The sequence below is a fragment of the Cupressus sempervirens genome, chromosome 10 (genome assembly GCF_028749045.1).
Source record: "Cupressus sempervirens isolate cs-2001-9-10 chromosome 10, ASM2874904v1, whole genome shotgun sequence".
In the NCBI taxonomy this organism is placed as follows: domain Eukaryota; kingdom Viridiplantae; phylum Streptophyta; class Pinopsida; order Cupressales; family Cupressaceae; genus Cupressus; species Cupressus sempervirens.
Genome location: NC_143127.1, coordinates 878,072,877 through 878,092,401, shown reverse-complemented (window position 1 = coordinate 878,092,401; position 19,525 = coordinate 878,072,877). Strand labels below are relative to the sequence as shown.

Here is a 19,525-nt window from a genome sequence, read left to right as displayed (position 1 = left end):
TTGACAGAAGGGAACTTGTGCCATTCCATGCCTATAGATCAGGAGCTGTTGTTTCCAATAAATGGTTATAATAGCCAATCAGAGCAACAGTTTCTGAGTTATGGCCTTTCAAAGTTGGGCTACTTAAAATATTTAAAATAATTGTCAAAGATATTTTTGGCTAACTCTATATGTATTGTTAGGTCTGTTGGCCCTAGGTACTAAGTTTCAATGTCTAGAACCTTCTTGTGCAATATAAAATTGCCTATTAGGAAAGGCCCTAACATTGTCTAGAACAACTCTGGGTGGCAGTTTGCAGCTTAGTCTTGTTGATTACTATAATGAAGGTGCCCATGTGGGTCAGCATATTGCACTTGTGAATTTTGTAATTTTGCATTTGCAGCATAAATAAGAAGTCCATATTTTGTTCTTGCATTTTTTTTTGTTTCTTTGTTTCTATTATGAGTTTATGGTATTAAAGGGAGCACCCTTCATCAAGAGGTATTAGGCTAGAATTCTTGAGTGTGTGGATAGATTGTTGACTATTAGGCAATTCACACTAGGACTGTGGTTTGGGCTGAGTGTGTAGATAGATCACTGATTGTGAGGTAGTTTGCATTAGAGTTTCAATGAAAGTGTGAAGAATGCCTCCACAAAGAGAGCATGGTGAAAGAGCTGTAGGTATTACACTTGAGGGTTTTAGAGCCCTCCAAAGACAAATGCAAACATTAGAAGAAAAAATATGCCGAGGAATAAATCTTCCCATAAGAGATGAAAGTGGGGATGAGGATGAAGTAGAAGAAAATGTTGAAATAGAGGTAGTTCTAAACCTAGAGGAAGAGAGGCATTCTAGGGCCATCTCCAAGATTGGAAAAAGACCTAAGTTTAAGGTTCTCAAATTTTTGGGAAATCTTAACCCAAAAGAGCTTATCAATTGGATCAATGAACTATAGGAGTACTTTGAGTATGAAGATATTGAGGATCTTGATATGGTCAAGTTTGTGAAGCCAAAATTGAATGGACATGCAAAGATCTGGTGGCAAGAGGTTTAGTTGGAGCAAAATAGAAAAGGAAAGGACAAAATCATCAGATAGAATTGGATGCTAGCTAAAATGGAGTGACAATTCATTCTTGTGGATTATGAGCTTGATCTGTTGAAGAAGATGCAAGGGTTGAAGCAAGTAGGAAAATCTGTTCAAGAGTATACCAAAGAGTTCTATCGAGTTCTCATTAGAACTAGCCATGTAGAAGCGGATAAGGAGAAAGTGGCCCATTATCTTAATGGGTTAAGGCCAAGTATTCAAAATGAGCTGAATTTGGTTTGAATGAAAAGTATGTCATTGGCATACCAATTTACCCTATGAATTGAGGAAAAACTGAGCAAGAAGTTGGACAATGACAATATTGGAAGAGGTCATGGTGGAAGATCTAGTAGACAATCTTATGGAGGTCGTAATGATGATAAAAAAAATAAGCATGAGGCTACAAGTAGCAGTTAGAATTAGAAGAGAAAAAATTCTATTCATTTCCATGATCATAATAAAAGAGATTAGAGAGGAAGAGGTAAAGGACAAGGATTTGGAAGAGGAGGCTTCCATGGGAAACTTTTTCATTGTGAAGAAGAAGGGTGTAGAGCATTTAAACATTCCCACTACTAAGGAAGGATAGATCAAAGAACAAAAGGTCAGGCTAAAGTCATACATGTTGATGAAGATACCAGATCCTCACATTATTAAGATGTTGAAAGAAAAGTCTTAGTTAACATACGAGTCCTACTGAGTGGTGAGAATGAACCTGATCAAAGGAGCTTCTTTCACACAAGGTGTAGATGTGAAGACAACTGTTGTGATGTAATAATTAATGGCAGAAGTATTAATAATCTAGTGTTAGAAATAATGGTCACCAAGTTGAGGATGAAGAAATAGAAACACCCGTGTCCATACCATATTGCTTGGGTGCAAGATGAACATAAGCTCATGGTTAATGAGTAGTACTTAATGAAGTTTAAGACTGGAAGCTACCAAGATGAGGTACTTTGTGATATCATACCTATGGACATATGTCATATGTCCTTGGGTAGGTTGTGCCAGTTTTATGAGCATGTTGTACACAATGGGTGAGAAAATACCTACACTCTAACTAAGGATGGAGTGAAACATAAGTTGAAGTCATTGAAGGAAAAAGAAGAAAAGGTATGTAGTGTTGCAAGAATTCTTTTTTGGTGGAAAACAATTTCTCAAAGGTATGAAGCACGAGCATATGTGTTTTTCTATAATTCAAAAAGATTGTAAGGAAGAAGTAGAGGAGATACCTACAAAAGTTGTAGATATGTTGGGAGAAATTTATGATATTGTATTAGATAATGTACCTGATGGATTGCCCCCAATGAGGAAGATTAGTGACCAGATAGATTTGGTTCCAGGAGTTAGTTTTCCAAACAAGGTAGCATACAGAATGACACCAACAGAAAGTGAAGAGTTGAAAAGACAATTTCATGAGTTTTTGTAGAAAGGGTTGATTCAAGAGAGTCTAAGTTCGTGTGTTGTACTAGTCATACTAGCACCAAAGAAGAATTGAGAATAGATGATGTGCACAAATTCTTGCACTATCAACAAGATCACAATCAAGTGTAGATTTCCATTGCCAAGGATGGATAATATTATGGACTATGTAAGTGGGGCTGAGTATTTCACAAAGATAGATTTGAAGAGTGGGTACCATCAAATTCATATTAGAGAAGGTGATGAGTGGAAAACTACTTTCAAGACAAAAGAAAGACTATATGAGTGGTTAGTCATGCCTTTTAGGCTAACCAATGCACCGAGCAATTTCATGAGGCTCATGAATGAGGTACTAAAGGAGTTTCTAAGTAAGTTTGTCATTTTTTATCTAGATAATATTTTGATCTTTAGTAAGACATTGGTGGAGCATTCGATCCATATTCGTAAGGTTTTTGATAAGTTGAGGGAAGAAAAGTTGTTGATAAACCAAAAGAAGTGTATTTTTGTAAAAAAGGAGTTGGTGTACTTGGGATTTGTAGTCTCAGCAAAAGGTCTGAAAATGGACCCAGAGAAAGTGAAGACTATCCTTGAATGACCTACCCCAAAGAGTGCAATAGAGGTAAGATCTTTTCATGTACTAGCTAGCTTTTACAAAATGTTCATAAGAGATTTTAGCAATATTTGTGGACCCCTAACTAAAATAATGAGAGGGGATAGGAAAGAATTTAAGTGGACTGGAGGAGTAGATAAGAGTTTTAATCTATTGAAATAGAAAGCTACAAAGTAGCCTATTTTAGCACTTCCTAATTTTAACAAGGCGTTTCAAGTAGACTATGATACTAGTGGTACTACAATAGGAGTTGTTATGAGCCTAGAAGGTAGACCTATTGCTTATTTTAATGAGAAGTTGAATGATGCACAAAGATAATATTTTTTTTATGATTAGGAACTTTATGCTATAATTCAAGCATTGAAGAAGTGGAGACACTATCTTCTTCCTAATGAGTTTGTTTTGTATACTAATCATTAAACTTTACAATATTTGAATAGTCAACGAGAATTGAACCAAAGGCATTTGAAGTGGGTTGAGTTTTTGCAAAGTTGTACATTTGTTTTGAAATACAAGAGTGGGAACTCTAATAGAGTTCTAGATGCTCTTAGTAGAAGACAATTTTTGCTGACATAAATGCAGATAGAGGTGGTTGGGTTCAAGGAATTAAGTATTTGTATCCAAATGATCCTAATTTCGGTGAAATGTAGAAGGCATGTACAAAACCTATTACACTTGACAGGAAAAAGTGGTTGGATTTCATGATCCAAAATATTATGTTGTTCAAAGGAAGCCAATTATGCATTCCTAGAAGTTCAATGAGAGAGAATCTCATTAAGGAGAAGCATAGTGGAGAATTGGTTGGACATTTTGGCAGAGATAAGACCATTTCTTTAGTTGTTGAGTTTTATTACTAGCCACATTTGCAACAAGATGTGAATAAGTTTGTATAGAGTTGCAGAGTATGTCAAATGGTGAAAGGAGTAAAGTAGAATATAGGGTTGTATCAGCCATTACCTATACTAGAGAAGTCATGGCAGGATGTTAGCATGTATTTTGTTCTTAGACTACCCATGACACAATGTGGGCATGATTTTATTTTTTACGGTTGTTGATAGGTTTTCAAAGATTACACATTTTCTTCCTTGCAAGAAGACTAGTAATGTTGTTCATGTGGCAAAGTTATTTTTCAGAGAAGTGGTAAGACTACATGGTTTGCCAAAGAGTATAGTTTTGAATGGAGAAACAATTTTTTTTGGGTATTTCTGGTGTACATTGTGGAAATAGTTGAAGACATATTTGAAGTTTAGTTCATTGCATCATCCACAAACTGATGGACAAATAGAAGTGGTGAATAGGAGTTTGAGAAATTTACTGAGATGTTTGGTTGGAGACAAGCCAAAAGGATGGAATCTAATTTTACCATAGGCAAAATTTGCATATAATAATTTTGTCAACATGAAAATGGTAAATAACCATTTCAGATTATATATGGGAGTAGTCCTAGAAATGCTTCTAAATTGTAGTAGTTGGATAAAGGAGAGATAAGTAGTGTTGAAGTAGAAGAATTTGTTGAACATTTGAAAAACATCCATGAGGAGGTGAGGAAGCACATCATAAAGATGAATACATAGTACAAGGCTAAGGCAGATGTGAAAAGGAGGTATAAGGAATTTCATATTGGAGATGAAGTCATGGTTCATTTGAGAAAGGATCATTTTCTAGTGGGTACATATAATAAGTTGAAGATGAAGAAGTATGGGCCATACAAGATAGTGAAAAGGCATGATTCTAGAAATGCTTATGAAGTGAAGTTGCCTGCTAAATTGATTATGTCACCAATATTTAATATTTTAGATTTGACAAAGTATTTTGAAGGAGGTGATGGAGATGAAGTTATAGAAGTGTAGTGGAGTATTACAATAGCTAGTTCAACTATAAAGAAGATTAAGGAGGTACTGGACATTCGTATTGGCAAAAGTACAAGGAACAAAACTTATGAAGAATACTTGGTTAAATGGAAAGGAAGGCTAGTAGAGAATTCATCATGGATAGTAAAAGAGGAGGTTAATCATCTTGGTTTTCCTCTACACACCTGAGACATGAGAGAGTCACTTTTTAAATTACCCTGGGTGTCTAATGTAGGAGCATCCTGGGTGTAAGAGCAATCTTGCATCACCCCAGAAAATATTGTATTTTCAGTCTTTTCTATTTTAATAAGGACTAGTAGATAGGGTGGTTACTATTTATGAGAACTTGCTATTTTTATTAAGTTTTCCATATGAGCTCAGAATGTTCTCATGTCTACATGAAGGTTCATTTTAGACTTATAAGCCTACTATAAAAATCTCATTGCCCTAGCTTAAGTATTGGAGAAGTTATCACATATTTTTGGTGGAAAAATTTGTAGAAAAATCTTTAGGCTCACCATTGGAGGCCTTAGAGTGCTTGGATGGGGTCTAAAAACTCGATGTTAGGGTGTTATGTGCCATTCCAAGCCTGCAGTTTAGGAGCTGGCATTTCCAAAAAATAGTTATAATAGCCAATTGGAGGAACAATTCGTGAGTTGTGGCCTTTCAAAGTTGGGCTACCTGAAATATCTAAAATAATTATCGAAGATGTATTTGGCCGACTTTTTATGTATTGTTAGGGTATTTCGGCCCTAGGTATTAAGTTTCAATGTCTAGAACCTTCTTGGGTGGCATAAAATTGCCTATTTAAGAAACACCATAACATTGTCTAGAACAGCTCTGGGTGGTAGTTCATAGCTTAGTCTTGCTGATTACTGTAATGAAGGCGCCCATGTGGGTTAGCATATTGTACTTTTTATGAAGGTTCATGTTATCCATAGTCAACACCTTCACAACCACAACCACCAAAGATGAATACAACCACCTAAAGCCATCCATATCTATAGCAGCGTATAACCATCCATACCAAACACAATTATTAATAATACAAAAAAATATAATCCAAAAACAAATGTACATTTATTATCCATTTGATATAATTAGAATGATTGGACCTCGTAATTCAACCCTCAATTTTATATAAGTATGTTGTTATATTAAATATTTCTATTTTTATATTCACATGCAACAAGAAAATTAGAAAAAGAGAGAGAGAAAGAGGGAGGAAAAAAAGAGAACGAAAAAAGAAATTAGAAATTTATGACCCATAAAGTAAAAATGAACAAATAGGTCATCAAAACAAACAATCTAGTTTATGTGCTTTATACTTATATGCTAAGACAATACGAATGCTCTCTGGTGACATTTAGTACACATTTATAATTTTTTTATGTCCATGCATTTTTATATGTTACTTTTCTATTTATTTTATTCTGGACGCTTTAACAACTGTCGAAAGAATTTTTCAAAGCGTTTTCTTTGATTTTTAATAGCTGTAAGCATAACGAATAACACTCAATAGACGCAACAGATATATTGACGATTAATGTTGCTATTCGATGAAGAAAGAAAACTAAAATAAGCATGTATCTTTAGTAGTGATTGACTCCACTTCAGACTCCAGCTCCACTGCTTCATTTCCACCATTTTACAAATAATATCTAGATTACCTCAGTTCAAGAATAGTTTAAACAAGAAGTGTGTTGTACATATGGCATGCATTAGATGATATTTTTGGATGCATTGTAGTTTAGCCTTAGTTCCTTCTTCTCCCATCCGTAATCTTTGGCATGAATAATGCAATTATCTTAGCTTTCATTTTTAATTTAAAGATTTGCGTTCCAAGTAGTATTCTGTCTTTCCTTTTGTAATAATTTCCTTCAATTAGATTAATAAAAAGATTGTGATTCTGTCCCCAAAATAGAGTATCCTCTATTCTTGAGTAGAGTAAGTTATTTTACTGTTATATATTGTTTTTGGGGGTATTGGATATTATTCTTTCTGCTATTGTTTGGATCCTTTAGGTTTCTACATTTGGTATCAGAGCTGAAGGTGTTTGGAAGATAAGAGCATGGCAAACAATTTGCAAATCCCGGAGTTTGATGGAGTTGATTACCAATATTGGTCAATCAAGATGAAGACTTTTTTGATTGGGAAAGATTTTTGGGAGATCATTGAATCCGGATATGAAGAGCCTGTAGATTGGAATACTCTCCAACCTAATGACAGGAGATTGAAGAAAGAAGCTGAGAAGAAGAATGCAATGGCATTGTTTCACATTCAGATGGCTCTTGATAAGAGCTTGTTTCCTCGAATTGTTGATGCACAGACAGTAAAAGAGGCCTAGAAGACTCTAAAAGATGCTTACCATGGCAATGAATAGATCAAGGTTGTGACGCTAAATCCTTGAAAAGAGAATATGAGAACTTGAAGATGAAGGAGACAGAGAGTGTGGGAGATTTTTGTGTGAGAGTGAAAGATGTGACTCATAAAATGGCCACTTTGGGTGAATCTATTGCTCAAGAGAAAATAATGCAAAAGGTATTGAGATCTCTAACCCCAAGATGGAATATTGTAGCAATTTCCATAGAAGAAAGCAAAAATTTAGCTACCATGGAGTATGATGAATTCGTTGGATATCTTATATCACATGAGGATAGAATAAGGGACACATCTACCGGTGTTAATGAGAAGGCTTTTGCTTCCCAATTGCAAATTTCAAAGAACGATGGTGCTACCAGCAGTAGTAACAACAACAAAGGCTCGGGAAGGGGCCAAAATCAAAAAATTTCAAGAGGATCTAGAGGAAGAGGAGGTACTCAAGGAGGAAGAGGTAGAGGCAGATTTGATAAAAGGAACATCCAATGCTATCATTGCAATAAGTATGGACATTTTGAGAGAGAGTGTAGACTGAAATCAAGTAACAATAATGCAAATTATGCCCAACAAGATGAGGATCCTTCCTCGGGTAATTTATTTTTGTGTTATGAGAAAGGTGAAAGTAATGTGAATGATGTTTGGTATTTGGATTTTGGATGCTCTAAACATATGTCTGGTAACAGAGAAATATTTTCAAAGCTTGATGATAGTTACAGATCCAATATTACCCTTGGTAATAACAATACTGTGGATGTTGCGGCCAAAGGAGCCATGGATGTTCAGAAAAAGGAAAGTATGAAAAGTGTTCAAGATATTTATTATACTCCCAAGTTGAAGCATAATTTATTGATTGTTGGGAAACCATGTGAGAAGAGAGTGGTATTTGAGAACATGCAATGTACTATCTATGATAAGAATCAGAAAAATAAAGTGATTACAGTTGTTCCTATGACAAAGAATAGGATGTTTCTTTTGAAGTTTGGTCAAAATGACAATCAGCTTGTCAATATGGCTTATGAGGATAAAAGTTGGTTGTGGCATCTCAGGTATGGCCATTTGAATTTCAATAGTTTGAAAAATCTAACATCAAATGCATTAGTTCTTGGATTGTGTAAGGTTGAAGAGCATAAATAGATTTGTGAAGGGTGTGCAAAAGGGAAACATTCACAGGAATCATTTCCAAAAAGAAATGCATGGAGGGCCCAATACCCACTTCAGCTTATTCATTCAGATATTTGTGGTCCAATGTAAACACAAAGCTTGGGTAAGTCATCATATTTCATTACTTTTATTGATGATTACTCACACATGTGTTGGGTATATTTTTTGAAGACTAAGGATGAAGCCATTGATACATTCAAGAGGTTTAAAGCTCGTGTAGAGAATGAGAAAGGGAACACAATCAGATGTTTGAGAATAGATCGAAGAGGAGAGTTTTTCTCAAACAATTTTTAGAATTTTTGTGAGATGAATGGCATCAAAAGACAACTCACAACTGCATACACACCCCAACAGAATGGAGTGGCTGAAAGGAAGAACCACACTGTGGTAGAAATGGCAAGGAGCATGTTACAAACCAAGGGTTTGAACAATTCTTATTGGGTTGATTCAATTACTACAGCCATATATATTCTCAATAGGAGTCCTACAAGTGCCCTACACAAGATGACTCCATATGAAGCATGGTATGAGAAAAAGCCTAATGTAAATCATTTTAAAGTTTTTGGTTGTTTGGCTTATGTTCACATCCTTGATCAGAATAGGCAAAGCTAGATGCTAAAAGTGAATCGTGTATTTTTGTGGGCTATAGTGAGGAAAGAAAATCTTATAGATTATTCAATCTTATTACTAATAAGATTGTTGTTTCAAGAGATGTGATTTTTGATGAAGGGGGAGTTTATGGTCATCAAAAACAACATGTTGAAAAGCCAAAATCAGTTTTGGATGATGATGATATTGCTGATAATGATGATGATATTGCCAGCTAGTCGTTCTATTTCAAGATCACCAAGCCCACCGAGAAAATCCTCACCAATCCCAAGAGCAAGTCCATCCTCAAGTCCTCCAAGGAAGGTAAGAAGATTGAGTGATATCTATGAGAGGTGTCAAAATCAAGCACATGAAGAAGATCCAATAGGTGAGATAGTAAATTTTGCATTACTTGCTAAAGTTGATTTTGAGCCATCATGTTTTGAAGATGCGTGTGCTAATGAGGTTTGGATGCAAGCAATGAATGAAGAGATGGATTCCATTCATAGGAATGAGACATGGGAGCTTGTAGTTCTTCCACATGAGAAGAAAAAGATTGGCCCAAAATGGGTCTATAAGACCAAGTATAATAGTGATGGGAGTGTTGAAAGATACAAGACAAGATTGGTAGCTAAAAGTTTCACTCAAAGGTATGGCATTGATTATAAAGAAACTTTTGCACCAGTAGCAAGACAAGAAACTATTAGGATGCTAATCTCTCTTGCAGCTCAAAAGAAATGGAGTATTCATCACATGGATGTGAAAAGTGCCTTCTTGAATGGGTACTTAGAAGAAGAGGTATATGTGGGATAACCACAAGGTTTTGAGATTCAAGGCAAAGAAAATTATGTCTACAAGTTGAAGAAGGCTTTGTATGGCCTCAAGTAAGCACCACGTGCATGGTATGCAAGAATTGATGGATATGTTCAATATCTAATGGCTTTCAAAGATGTAAGAGTGAACCTACCCTTTACTGCAAACAAGAAGGTAATGAAATTCTCATTGTGATTTTGTATGTTGATGATTTGTTATATATGGGTAGTAGTTCAAAGATGAAAGATGAATTTAAAGTTGCTATGATGAATGAGTTTGAGATGAAAGATTTAGGTCTCATGAAGTACTTTCTTGGCATGGAGGTTTATCATGGTAAAGATGAAATTTTTATTTGTCAAGAAAAATATGCAAAAGATATGTTGAAGAAATTTGATATGGCTGATTGTAAACCTCTTTCCACTCCAATTGCTCATGGAGTTACATTATGTAGAGATGATGGTGCTAAAATTGTTGATGAGACATTATATAGGAGCATTGTGGGGAGTTTGATGTTTTTAACTCACATGAAGCCTGATATTGCTTATTTAGTTTCATTGGTTTCGAGGTATATGACAAATCCATTAGAGAAACATATGAAGGAAGACAAGAGAATTTTGAGGTATGTGAAAAGCACAGTAGATTTTGGCATTTACTATTCTTCTAATAAGTTTGAGTTTGTTGGCTTTAGTGATTCAGATTGGGGAGGTAGCTTGGATGACCAAAAGTCTACATTTGGTAATTGTTTTTTTTTGGGTTCTGGTTTAATCACATGGAGCTCAAAGAAGCAAAGTATGGTTGCTCTTTCGTCTACAGAAGCAGAGTATGTTGCCATTACTTCAGCTGGTACATGAGATTTATGGCTTAGAAAGCTTCTTGAAGAAATTGGAGAGATACAAGTTCAGCCTACTGTGATATTTTGTGACAATATAAGTGGCATTAAATTGGCCAAGAATCCAGTTCATCACTAAGCATTTTGATCTTAAACAATATTTTATCAAAAATTTGGTACAAAATATAGCGGTTGAGTTGAAGTACATCAGCACAAAAGAGCAAATCGCAGACATCTTCACAAAGGCAGTTGCAAAATATCAGTTTTTGGTACTCAAAGATCGAATTGTTAGTCCTCTCAGCATCAAGGGGGAGTATGAAGATTAATATTGTTGTTCAGTGAAGAAAGAAAACTAAAATAAGCATGCAGCTTCAGCAGTGATCGACTCCACTTCAGACTCCAGTTCCACCGCTTCATTTCCACTATTTTACAAATAATTTCTAGATTACCTCAATTCAAGAGTAGTTTAAACAAGAAGCGTGCTGTACATATGGCATTCATTAGATGATATTTTTGGATGCTTATAGTTTAGCCTTAGTTTCTTCTTCTCCCATCCGTAATCATTGGCATGAATAATGCAATTATCTTAACTTTCATTTTTAATTTAAAGACTTGCATTCCAAGCAGTATTCTGTCTTTCCTTTTGTAATAATTTCTTTCAATTAGATTAATAAAATGATTGTGATTCTGTCCCCAAAATAGAGTATCCTCTGTTCTTAAGCAGAGTAAGTTATTTTACTGTTATATATTGTTTTTTGAAGTATTGGATATTATTCTTTCTGCTATTGCTTGGACCCTTCAGGTTTCTACATATATAAACAAAATGTATGTTTCCAATTTTTTTTAATAAATCGAATAGAAAAAGGTTGTTCTCGTAAAGTAAATGTAATATAAGAAAGTTTTTTTGCACACATCGAATAAGGCATCATCTACTTTGCTCTGAATGACAAATCAGCAATCAAAGTTTTTCTGATGATGACTCGAGTCGGAATCGTCCAAAAGAGATCTCGCATAGCTATTGACTCTCTTAAGCTATACACTTACAAATACTTTATTGCTTTTAATTAATATTAAAAGAGTTTCGAGTATAATTAAATGTTCGAATCTCCACGAGGATTAACACTACATACCTTCTTCTTCCATATCTTTATAATTCATAAATGTTAAGTTTTCGATAAGCTAAGCAAACATATGCCCGCCGAAGTAATGCCTGCAAATAAAGAAGTGCCCGCTAAGATGGAAGCTCCAGCTATCGAAATTATGAATCGCGAACAGGATCCCCTTGTGGCCGAAAAAGTTATGTACTGCTAATCCTTGTGGATTATTTCTTTTATATTATAGTTTTTTAAGATTAAATTATATTCCAAACCTTTTTAGTGTTCATTAAAGTAGTTTAGTATTAGAAACTTACAGTTTAAGTAAACCCAGTACTGCGAGATTTCTAATGGACGCTAAGGCTGTAAACTTGTAAAGCAGAGGATGATATCGAAATAGGATATGCTCCAAGGCCATGCCAAGCTCCAAGACCATCTCGAGCTCCATAGACCATAGGCCATGTTGAGCTCGACTATGTCAAGCTCGCTCCCAGACCATGCCAAGTTCCATAGATCAAACCAGAGCATGCTGAGCACCCAAAATATACTGAGCACTACTCCTTCAACTGAGTACTAGTCTAAACACCCTCCAAAGAAACTATCGAGCCTCCTCACATGAACTCCAAAGTAGTCACCGAGCAAACCCAAGATGTTCTTGTATCAAAGTTTGACTATGCTTTCAAGGATGGGTATAGTTGATGGACTACCTTGGATAAAAATAACATATATTTTTTATGAATGCATGGTTGGTAAACAACATAGATATATGTTTTAGAGGCCCACAATGGAGTGAAAAGAATGTCGTACACTCATTTGTAGTGATTTGTGTGGCCCTCACATCAAAGGGAGAAGCTACACATCATAATAATAATTGATTATTTTCTAAGAAAAGTTTCGGTTTTCTTCTTGAAATAAAAGAATGAAGTTAAAAAATAAATTGAAATGTTTAAATACCTTGTGGAAAATGAAATATCAAGAAAATAAAAATTGAGAATGGTGGATAATATGTAAACAATAAATTCAAATAATTTTGTGAATATCATGGGATCAAGAGAAAATTGACTATGAGATATACTTCTCAATGAAATGGTGTTGTTCAAAGGTAGAATATGATTTTAGTGGAAATGACATGTATGATATAATGCAAGAATATTCCTTTATTTCTATGTGTTGAAGCTATTAATAGTGCATCTCATGTTTTTGAGTAAATCCCCCCCATCACTTGCAAAGTATTACCCCTAAAGAATCTTAGAGTGGGAGGAAACAAAATGTTAAGTATTTTAGAGTGTTTGGATGTGAAGCATATACACATGTAACATATGAGATTAGATAAAATAAATTTGATAAGAAAAGTATCAAGTGCATCTTTGAGGGGTATGATGAACAAAGGAATGTTACAGGTTGTATGATCCTCTTGTGGAAGATGTGTTTAAAAGTAGGTATGTGAAGTTCAATGAGAGATTTGATTATATGGAAAAATCCTCTCCTATTCTACAAGTGGCTATGGATAATCAGGAATGTCCCAATGATTTTTAGATTGGAGAAAGTTATAAGGAAACATCTAATATAGTTGAGGAATCTAGTCCTCCTCCAAAGACAAAGAGTATTCAAGATATTTATCAAAGGTTTAAATAAATTAATTATGCACCTTAATAATGACCATAATGAAGACTAATGGTGCTAAAACATATGATGAGGCTAAAAGAAAACATGGATGGGAATAAGCTATGTAGAATGATTATGATTCCTTGATAAAGAATAAATCTCGAGAATTGGTGGAGTAAATAAAGGGTAAGTATGTAGTTAATAATAAGTGGGTTTATAAGACCAAGTTTATGTTAGATGGAAGCATTAAAAATATAAGACAAGAACATTTGGTTTGTAAATTAAGTCCATCTCTATGTGGTTTGAAACAAGGTCCAAGGTCTTGGTTTGCTATAATTGATTAATATTTTCAATCTGATGGCCTCCATAATAGTCCCTATGATCCAAATTTGTATATGAAAGAATTTGATGATGGTGGCATCATAATTATTGTGTATTTATGTTGATGATCTTACCATTATAGAATATAGTGTGATTCAAATGCATAACATAGAGCTATACTTGAAATATGCATTTGAGATGATAGATCTTTGTTTTATATACTATTTAATTTGCATAAATGTATAGTGTTGAGATAATGGGTGTTGCACACATTGCATAATATTGTTATTTTATTATTTTATTTTATTATGTAATGTTGTACCTAGATGGACGTGCAACATGTAAAGATTCCCATGGAATATTCTTGATGAGTTGTATTGTAACATTGTGAAAATATTTCATGTAATTAATTAATATTGGGGAAAAGAATTAAATGTCCAATATTAAATGTGGGGTCAGTGGGTTAGGTAGCACATGGTTTTAGCACATGGTTTATGTAATACCACTTGGTGGTTTTGTGGGACTTGCTACTATATAAGCAGCCACAAGGGTAGTTGTTGTAGAAAGAGAGTGACAAGGAGAAAACAAAAGGCAAGAGTCGAGTGGGACAAGGCTTGACAGGTTAGCCAAGGGAGCATTTGTGAAGGTTGAAAGCATGGCATGGGATGTGTGGATTCATGCTTGTTCACATAGGTTGCTCGGTTGTGGCTATGGCCATGAAGGCTTCCATGGTTGTATGGAAATGGTATTTTTTGCTGAATAATACATGATGATGGATGCTTTTGGAGGCTGGGTTTTTCCCTCAATGAGGGTTTCCCAGGGTATATCTTGTGTCAGATTTTGTGGGTATGTTGTCTATTCTCTTGCATGTGGATTTTAATTTCGTGTTTATTTTAGATCTATTATGGGTTATGTGGAAACGGTGGTTATATTCTTTAGATCTTTGTTTTATATACTATTTAATTTGCATAAATGTATAGTAGAATGATGGTGGTATTTATCTCTCTCAAAAAAAGTATGCTCTACATTTGTTGAAAAGGATTAGAATGGAAGATCGTAAGAGTGTGCCTACTCCAGTTGCTCTAGAATTGAAGTTAAAAAAAGTATGTGGAAGGTAACTTTATTGATTCTACCTTGTATAAGAAATTGGTCCATAGTTGTGTGTGGTTAACACACAATAGACCTAAGATTTATTTTGAAATTAGTGTGCTTTCTAGATTTTTTAGTTCCCTAACGTGCCACATTGGATAATAGGAAAAGGAATATTAAGATATGTATATGTTAATTTAATGAGTTGCATCTTTAAAAAAAATCAAATATGGTGTTGAGTGTAGATGGCTCTACTAGGGTTTCTAGCAGTAATGCCCAGTTCACAGTTGAGAATGATGATAGAGACCCAAATAACTTTCTAGTTTGGGGCTCTATTTTCTATTGGATGTATGGTTGTCTAGGATTTTCACATGGATATCTCTACTGGAGACATACTTGAGTTATTTTCTTGGTTCTTTTCTATAGTATAGTGGAGGCTTGTTGATGTTGGTTGGGGACCTTTATTCTTGCCCCCTTTTCTTTGTGGCTTCTATTTTTGGGTGTGATTTGTGCCCTTTCCTAGGTTCTTTCGCTTGGTTGTGGGAGTGCTTTGATTGATATTTTTTGCAAGCTAAAGTGGTTTTGAGTTTTGTGGTTCTTTACTACCCTACCTCTTTCTAGATTCATAGGTCTTCCTCTTTTCTAGTGAGTCCTCTTCTATTAAGGATTCTTTGAATAAAATGTGGATGTTGGATTACTAGGGTTCTTTTAATTCATATAAGGGTTTGGTCTTTACTCTCAAATCTCATCTAGGAACTAGGTGCTTCTACTTTTCCTACTGAAGACTATAGAGGACTTGCGCAATGCTTTCCTTTCAAAACTTATTGGATCTTTTTCTTGTTTTATACTTCACTCTTGTTCCTTTAATTCCCTTCTCAGCTTCATGGGTTTGAGGAGGCTCTATTATATTCTTAGCTCTTTAGTGCCTTATTTGCCAGAAGTTGTTTTCGTTGGGAGGCTTTCTCTTTCCCTCTTCTCTTCTTTTTTCTTTTCAAAGGTCTTCCTTGGTTGGTTATATTCTCATGAGGTTGTTATTGAGGGACAACCCTTCTATATGGAGGTTAGATCTCACAAGATTTCTTTATGGTGATTGGGGTATTATCTCTATTATTTTCTTCTTCTAGGTTTCCCTTTGAGGTGAGATCTCCTATCGAGGTGGAGGCACATCATTAGGAGGTGGATTATTGTTGGTAGGAGAAGGTCTATGATTGTGGATGCTCTTGATTACGTAGCTAATAGGTGGGAGGTTTGTTTCTAAGTGGATGACTTCCATTGGATATTTTTTTATTCTCACTCCTACTTGGAGTTTTTTTCTCTTGTTATAGTTGTTGGGTTCTTTAGGTTTCCTTCTTGTTGATCTCTAATTTTTCTATTAATTTTTGGAGGCTTTCCATGGCCTTGTAGTGTAGCTAGAGTTTTTATTTCTTTTATTGGCTCCCCTCTTTGTTCCTCTTCCTTGTCCCGCCTTTCTTGAGTGCAAGGGTTTCTCTTTAGTATCTATTTTAGGGTTCTTTCCAAAACCCCTATAATTTTCAAAATGTGATCCCTTAGTTTTTGGACCCTAGGTCTTGCTAGTTGTGGCTTCGTTCAAAAAATAATAATTAATTCACCACTTGTGAAGCTCTTTATGCATGCCTCTTAGGCTTGATGTTATTTCTATGATTGTGTTGGTTCTTTAATTATATGGGTTCAAACCCTATCCCACTTTACTTAATCTCAATGATGAGCATCTATCATTCATCTCATGGAGATCTTCCACTTATTGGGTATTTAGATTCATATTAGGCATGATATGTAGATGATTGCAAATCAACTATGAGTTATGTTATTTATCTTGGCTTAGGTATCATTTTATGGTGTAGGAAGAAACGATACAATTGGTCTATCCACTAAAGAGCCTAAATATATTGTGGCAAATGAAGCATCAAAAACAATTATTTGGCTAAGCTATTCTATTACTCCTCAAGGAACATCGTCGAAGGTTTTCTTTGCTTAATTATGATGATTAAAGTGTCATCTTGTTGTACATGAATCTAGTGTTTCATGCTCATACAAAACACATTGACGTCTGACATTAGTATATTAGACATGTCATTGAACAACAAGTGATTCAACTACAATATTGTAAGATAGGGGACTAGATTGCCAATAATCTTCACTAAGGCATTATGTGAAACTAAGTTTTTATTTTTTGGACACCTTTTGGGCTTACAAGTAGTCATATAACTAACTCATTATTATTATTCAAGAGAATTCTAGTGAATCCCAACTATAATATTGCAAGACAAAGGACTAGATTGCTAATATCTTCACCAAGGAATTATGTGGAACTAATTTTATATTTCTTAGACACCTTTTGGGCTTAGAGAAGTAACATAACTATCTCATGGTTATTATTCATGGGGGATTCTACTGAATTCCAACTATTCTATTTAGGGAATAAATGCTTGTAAATGGGCACCTGACAAGGATTTACACTAAGCCCCATTTTTCTTGATCATGGGGGATATTTAGAATAATTAGAACAAATAATTTAGGGGGATGTTAGCATAATGTAATTATCCATAGTCAACACCTTCACAACCGCAACCACCAATGATGAATACAACCGTCTAAAGTCATCCATATCCACTTATAGCCATTCATAGTAGTGTATAACCATCCATACCAAATGCAATTATTAATAATACAACAAACTATAATTGAGAAACTTATGTACATTTATTGTCCATTTGATAATAAATAGAATGATTGGACCTGATAATTCAGCCCTCAATTTTATATAAGTATTTATTATATGAAATATTTCTTTTTTTATTTTCATCTGCAACAAGCAAATTAAAGAGAGAGAGAGAGAAAGAGGGAGAAAAAAAAGAGAAGGAAAAAAGAAATAAAAAATTTATGACCCATAAAGTAAATCCGAACAAACAGATGATCAAAACAAACAATCTAGTTTATGTGCTTTATACTTCTATACTAAGAAGATACGAATGCTCTCAGGTGACATTTAGTACACATTTATACCTTTTTTATGTCCATACATTTTTTATAAGTTACTTTTCTATTTATATTATTCCGGACGCTTTAACAGGTGCCGAAAGAATTCTCCGAAGCGTTTTCTTTGGCTTTTAATAGCTGTAAAGGATAACGAATAACCCTCAAAAGACACAACGAATAAATAAAGCAAATGCATGTTTCCAATTTTTTGTTAAAATCGAATAGAAAAAGGTGGTTGTTCTTGTAAAGTAAGTGTAATATAATAAAGATTTTGTGCGGAGAGCGCAGAAGAGATCATCTACTTTGTTTTTTTTTTAAGCATTTCTGAATGACGAATCAGCAATCAAAGTTTTTCTGATGATGATCTGCGTCGGAATCGTCCAAAAGAGATCTCGCATAGCTACTGACATTCTTAAGGCGCTATTAACAGTACATAATGTTAAAAGAGTTTACTGCTTTTAATATTAAAAGAGTTTCGAGTATAATTAAATGTTCGAATCTCCACGAGGATTAACAGTACATACCGTTTTCCATAAAGGGAGCCGGTTCTTCAGCGGGCATAGCATCGACTTCTGTATATCGACCAGAACTGCGACCAGAACATATATTTAGCTTATGGCTCATATACAAATTCTAATTTCATACACCTACAACTTCACTTAAATTACACCACACTAAATATGTCATACATATATACTGACTATACATATATCATACAGAAATGCACTCTAGTCAGAGCTTAGCGTAAAAAAAAAAAAATGAAAATCACTCAACTAAAATTAAATTTTGGAAAAGGAAAAAATGGTGACTTGATATAAAAAAGAAATTATTACACAAAACTTGTAATCAAGTTGAGAGGCTTCCTACAGTTGTTATAAATTTGTTTATAAACTTTTTTAAAAAATTGGAAAAAAAGATACTTATTGACCTATTCTATAATATGAATTGACATATATTGTATTAAATATTTCTTAAAATTACAAACATAACAATACATACATGAATCTAGACAATAAAGAATAAAAACTCGTGAAACTTAGAAAGTGAAGTATTTTTTGTTGCATGGCGACAAAAGAGTGAAAGAAATGATAATGAGTCTCTAGAGTGTATCTATATTTTCTCCCCCTCTATTCATATGTCATGTATAGTTGAGCTTGTAAATATATCCATAATATTATTGGCTTGTGTTCACCTAATTTTCCTTCTTGCAGCTCTAGTAATAAGATCCACATGCATTGCAAGATTATTGTACATCTCAGAGAATTGCATTTTTTTTTTATTCAAAGGTTGATAAATAATAGATAGACAGTTATTAGCCAATCAATGCTTCTAAACATATTTATTATTCCATTTCTTCAATCTTTTTCCTAATATCATTTATTTTAATAAGTTGTAGAATATCCTTCAAGAATGCTAGTTGATTTTCTTTCCTTTAATTTGGGGAAAATTCTTTAAAAATTTCTTATTTTCCTTCTTTTCCCTTCTATATTTTGATGCATTTGAATCAAGCACACACTTTGCATCAATCAAACCTCTCCTATGGAAAATAAAATTTAAATAACTTTTATTATCCAATTACAGTTACTGGTATGTTGCTTCTAGATTTGAGTATATGACTCCATTATGTAAATTGATGTGTTTAACTACTTAAATTCACCTTCTATATCTACTTTAGAATTTTTTTTGCTAATGTGGATTGCCATGTATGG

The 19,525-nt window shown here is 34.2% G+C and overlaps 1 long non-coding RNA gene across 1 annotated transcript in view; it reads right to left on the bottom strand.

Moving 5' to 3' along the window:
* Positions 1–19,525, bottom strand: part of LOC149536794 (uncharacterized) — a 45,556-nt gene that overhangs the window by 11,804 nt on the left and 14,227 nt on the right. Inside the window, exon 3 of the long non-coding RNA XR_016357268.1 lies at positions 18,341–18,405. This is a non-coding gene — a long non-coding RNA (uncharacterized LOC149536794). The remainder of the gene's footprint in view (positions 1–18,340; positions 18,406–19,525) is intronic.